At 37.8% G+C, this 5928-nt stretch overlaps 1 protein-coding gene across 1 annotated transcript in view; it reads left to right on the forward strand.

The window, feature by feature from the left end:
- Positions 1-2072: 2072 nt before the first annotated feature.
- LOC107692389 (KN motif and ankyrin repeat domain-containing protein 4-like) overlaps positions 2073-5928 on the forward strand; it is a 61056-nt gene continuing 57200 nt past the window's right edge. Inside the window, exon 1 of the mRNA XM_016491426.1 lies at positions 2073-2129. The gene's annotated coding sequence lies outside the window, so the exon portion shown is untranslated. The remainder of the gene's footprint in view (positions 2130-5928) is intronic.

Genomic DNA, 5928 nt, shown 5'->3' on the forward strand with positions numbered 1-5928 from the left:
TTTCTAAAATAATCTGAAAATAAATAATAAATATTATGAAAATTGTTTCATACAGGTTTATTTTATTTTTATTAAATGTACAAAAAGTATTTCTTATCGTTCACCAGCAGATGGACATCAAGAGCAGTGCATGAGCTAACTGGGACATTCAGTCACCAACCATCTACATCAGGGGTGTCTGTCTAGTCCTGCTCCTGGAGGGCCCCTGTCCTGCAGGGTTCAGCTCCAAACCTCACTTAAACACACCTGAACCAGCTAATCAAGGACTTACTAGGCATACTAGAAACTCCCAGGCAGGTGTACTGAGGCAAGTTGGAGCTAAACTCTTTTTTCCCAATATTAAGATTGTATTTTAAAATTTATATGAATTACAATCGAAAGTGTAACAAATTAATCATTAAAGTTTAATATAAGAGGTCAAACTACTGTATGCATAACAATGATAAAAGAAAATCATGTGTACACTCTAAAAAATGCTGGGTTAAATACAACCCAGTGCTGGGTAAAATAGGGACAAACCCAGCAATTGGGTTGTTTTGACCCAGCGGTTGGGTTACTACCCAGAAGGTTGGGTTAAACATTTAACCCAACCGCTGGGTCAAAACAGCCCAATTGCTGGGTTTGTCCCTATTTTACCCAGCACTGGGTTGTATTTAACCCAGTATTTTTTAGAGTGTAGAATAGTGCTGTATGGAGTGTAGCAGATTACACAACTAGACACAGCTGTCACTGCAGTGGAATGTCATTTCACCTGCCCATGTACATATTGTACCGAGGCATCTAATCTGCAGATGTGCTTGAGGAGGATGATCTCAAACAACTCAGATCACATCAGCATCTGCTGATCATTTGGATCTACTTACTTAGAACATTATTTCTCTGTGTGTGTGTGTGTGTGTGTGTGAATATGCACCTTTATGTAAAAGAGACTCAGGGTAGTTGTCAAAAAGGTTGTATATCAGTAACCACACTAGAATGCATTCAGGCAAATTGTGGTTGAACTGACAAGAATATCTGAGGTTGAGGCAAGTAGTCATATGTTTAATATCTTGTATGTCTGTGCAATTTATTAAATGGCATAAAATGTCATTATAATTGTAATTATTTTATTGTTAATATTATTTTTATATAATTAAATTGTTTTTCTTTTAATGTAAAATATAAAACAATGGCTTGACTTTTTTTGTGTTACCTTACATCTTTTCTTTTTTTTGAATCATTGTTTTTCCATTTAAATTTACAAACAGAAACTACCTCAATAATATTTATGCATTAATATAGTGCATATGTATTGTGCATGAATAAAATGCAATAAATATTCACTGGATTGTGACAACTAGCCTGGTCTCCCCCTGTAAGCCAAATATAAACTCTTGTATTACTGTGTACTTGTATCTGTGAATGTAGAAACCTGAAGAAATAAACCTCTTTTCATTCCCCTACAGTGTTAACCGTGAATCCGTGCAGAACGCAGTCACTGACGGAGGAAAAACAGCCCTGGGAAGGAGCTTTTTAGTCTGGAAATGCAGAGAAATAGACCAGCGCACTCAAAGAATGAGAGGCATGTCCTGCACTCTTTTTAGCCCCAGCTGAGCTGTGTGCTGTTTTTTAAATCACTTTACCACTCTAAGCCTACCTCAGTGTCGGTGATACACAATACACTCCAGCTGGATCACACACACACACACACAGATTATGTCAGCACTTGAGGCAGAGCTCAAGTAGCATACATATAGGCAAAGTGGTTAAACACCAGTTTAATCTTTTATCAGTCAGCTGTACTGCTTTAATCCTAAAGCATTTGAATGTGATGCAGAAGCTAGATGGGGGGTGTTGGCTGCTGCTGTGTGTGTCTGACCCTCTGACTGCCATTGGATGAGCTCTGTGGGAGGGGGTGTGTTCAGGCTCACAGTATAGCGCTTGTTATGAGAGCCTTCTGCCGTCCCCTTCCACAAACCTCAGTAACAACCATATCGCAGCCTCCGAGGCTGAGTGTGTGTAGGGGAGTGAGGAGTGCCTCTACCGCCGTTGCAGCTGGTTGCGGCTTCCTCCCTGTGCTGGATTTCCTTGAAGGTCTGCCTCACCTCTGCAGTGCCTAGGAAAAAAAGAAGGGCCCCCCAGAGACTGAGGTAAGTGATGTGAGATAATACATTCCATGTCTGTCAGCTCCATTATTCAACTTTTCTCTTGTTTACCTTTGGAAAATGCAGCACACCTCTATAGATCCCACCCACCATCCCTTAAAACCACCCTTTTCATTTCTTGTTGAGCATTTCAGGCAGTTCTTATTATATGCTGTTCTTCTAGTAATAATGCAACATTTCTAGATTGGACTACATCCTTCATTGCAGACCTTGGCTGTTTTTATAGTAATCTTGCCACCTTGATAGCATTTCTGACCATCATAGACACCTAAATGCTGTCTAGGTGGGCAGCCCATGTCTCTGTAGCACAAATCATCTCATCTCGCGCTTGGCTGTGCTTTTTCAGTTTACCTCCCTGCTGGGTTGTCGTAATGTCGAGCAGCGTGTCAATCTGGCAGAGACACGCGAGGAGGGAGCGATGCGTTTACCCGTGCCGTAGTGCAGCACTGCGCTCGTGACGCTGGGCTGCTCAATAGTTCAGGCTTGGTTATTTCGCGATGGTGTCTGGCTCATTTGCAGCGACCCAGAGACGGTGAGCTCAGCTGGTCGAGATCTCTGTGATATCCCGCGATGCCCGAGGCGAGATCCCAGCTGCCATGTAGAAAGGTTCCTGTTTGATTCGCGTGCAGAGCGCGCTTTCCTGCTTGTTTCAGGCGCAACCGAGATAGCGGGTTTTGCATTCAGATGCTATAGTCATTGGTCACTGTGCATGTATTTATACTTTACACATGTAGGCTGCTTAATTAAGCAATGCATTTTCTAAACTGTAAGTTGACTGTAGCAACACGAATTGCTTACTGTTTAATCAGTTTCTACAGAAACAAAACCAAAAAGAGTCCAAAAATTATTCACCTGTTCACCTGACAACAAAAAAATTAATTATCTCATTACAGAGTATAGACAGTCAGTTCCTTCTCACAACGTGGAGATTATGGAGCATATGTGGGGGAGGGAGTGTCAAATTCCCCTAATTAAGGCATGTACCCCACAAAACCAATGGTTTGGGGATTTTAGTAAAACCTCTTTATTAAAACAAGCATGCATACGTTTCAACAGGGTTTTAAAACCTTTAGATAAAGATACAAGTTAGAATAGAGCTGCAAGCGGCAATCATCTGGGTCAAACACCAATGGTTCATGTGGATGATTAGTGATTTCAATTTTTTTTTTTTACTGTAAAGTCCATATCGAATCTTCACTGATAATTAGGGTTTGATGAAACACACAGGTGTCAAAAGGGGGGACAGACTTGTAAAGGAAATAACTCTCTCTTAATGTAAAAATAAATAAATAGCTGAATCGCATGTCATAGGACATTTTCAAATGAATATGAAGATATCATTTGAAGCTCAAAACTTTATTTATCTTAATGTTCTTTTTATTTTTATCATTTATTTTTTATCATATATTTATCTTAATGTTCTTTTTATTTGTATCATTTATTTTTTATCATACGTGTGGCCCACTGGCCTTTTAATGGATGTATTTGTGTAAACCAGGGGTCACCAAACTGGAGGGCCATTGTCCTCCAGAGTTTAGCTCCAACCCTAATCAAACACACCTGAACCAGCTAATCAAGCTCTTACTTAAACTTGAAACTTCCAGGCAGGTGTGTTGAGGCAAGTTGGAGCTAAATTCTGCAGGGCACCAGCCCTCCAGGACCGAGTTTGTTGACCCCTGGTGTAAACTCTAAAATGCCATGTTTTGTAGAATTTAACCTAAAAACAAACAAACAAACCAAAAAACTTTTCCAAATAAACCATGTAATTTTAGACAAATTATAATATTGTAAAATAGCTACTGCAATGCAGAAATACTACACAGAACAAATTATATTATTTCAGATAACATGTTGAGCTTTCTGTATATGCTTGCAGTGTTTGTTTGTTATTATTCATACAACAACACTAAATAAATATATTTATATAAATATTATAATATATATAATCCTAAAAGAAAGTAATAAAATGTAACAAATAATATTAAAAAAAATCTAATAAAATAAAATTGCCAATAAATAAAAGCAACATATTTAATCATGTCTAGCAATTTAACAAATATGTTTTCAATATTATTGGGATCTGTAATATTTAAAATAAATTCTAGTAGCATGTCAACAGAGTTGGTAAACTAATAGGCTACTAGTAAACTAATTATATAAAACTATATTACCAGTGCACCAGAGTTGTGCACATGTATTTGTGCACCATCAAATGAACTTGTTCTAGGCATTTATTTATCATTCAAACTAATGGAAACTGATATCTCTGATTTAAAAGATTTCTTATTTTGCAAGTCACAGCTTTCAGCTTTCAGTTAAAATGGCTGATACTTTAGGATTTACTATTAGCCCTCCCAATGTAATTTGGTGTGCTTCTGACAAATGTCCTGTGGTCTATGTGCATCAAATTTAGTTAAGGTTGGACATTGCATTCAGAAGATATAGGTCAATTCATGAAAAATGAGCAACACCAGGCATTTGATTCACTAATAATTTTGCAATGCTTTGACAAATCAAAATTTTTTTGATAAGTTTTTGCAAGCACTATCACTAGCTGCTGTGTGCCTATAATTTGGTTAAGATCAGACCAACAGCCTATAGGAGGAGGTAAAAAAAAAAAAGTGTTCTGGAAAATTCAAATTGGTGGGAAACCTTTCAAAGTAATGATCCAAAATGCACATTGCCTTATTATAGCACCACCTAGAGATGGATGATGTGTGTGCCTTAGTAGCGGTTGACGACTGAGATCATCTGCCAAGTTTGGAGTCTCTAGGATTTACAGTCTTTAACGCCTATATGCTTTCAGGGCATTCAGGTGAGTCATTAAAAAAGCAAACATTTTCTTTATTAGTCATTGTGTATTCGTTTATTATAGATTTGCACATCACGAGTATATCACAAAAAAACATGTTGTAATCTGTAAATAATTTATTTAGCTAACTGCAGAGCCTAATTTGTGTTGTGCAATACAGACCTCCACCATTTGCATGCTATCTTTACAAAATTGCCTTTACATTTTCATTGTTGACCTGACCTAAAAATTCCTCTAAAAAAGGTGAAATTATCAACCCCCTTGCAAGTCTTTGTATAATTGCCCCACTGCCTTTTCACATGTAATGTCTCCCTGAGAGCCTACAGGCTGTTTGATGTACTCAGGAATGCCGAGGTACATTAAACATGTGACCTAAGGGCCACCCAGGAGCTCTGACTCCCTAAAGAGTGCAAGTTTACCATCACTCTGGGGTTTGCAGAAATATTGAGCCTTTCTGTGATTTTGCTGGTCCTGTGTTGTTTCAGCCCAAACACTTTTTTTTTTTTTGACAGGTTTTTATCCATAAATTTCCAAATACAACTGGCCAGAAGCCACCGCATGTCATTTATTGTGATGAAGGCCAATTTATTTATTAATTTGTTGCATTTAGTTATACATTTTTATATTATTTATATATTATATATGTTTATTTATATGTTCATTTATTTATTTGATTATGCTCATCTGTGAACCGTTAAAGGGGTCATATGATGTTGCTAAAAATAACATTATTTTGTGTATTTGGTGTAATGAAATGTGTTTATGTGGTTTAAGGTTAAAAAAACACATTATTTTCCACATACTGTACATCAGGGCTGTCCAAACTCGGTCCTGGAGGGCCGGTGGCCTGCAGAGTTTAGCTCCAACTTGCCTCAACACACCTGACTGGAAGTTTCTATGCCTAGTAAGAGCTTGATTAGCTGGTTCAGGTGTGTTTAATTAGGGTTGGAGCTAAACTCTGCAGGACACCGG

Source organism: Sinocyclocheilus anshuiensis, unplaced genomic scaffold (genome assembly GCF_001515605.1).
Source record: "Sinocyclocheilus anshuiensis isolate Anshui unplaced genomic scaffold, SAMN03320099.WGS_v1.1 scaffold70, whole genome shotgun sequence".
NCBI lineage: Eukaryota > Metazoa > Chordata > Actinopteri > Cypriniformes > Cyprinidae > Sinocyclocheilus > Sinocyclocheilus anshuiensis.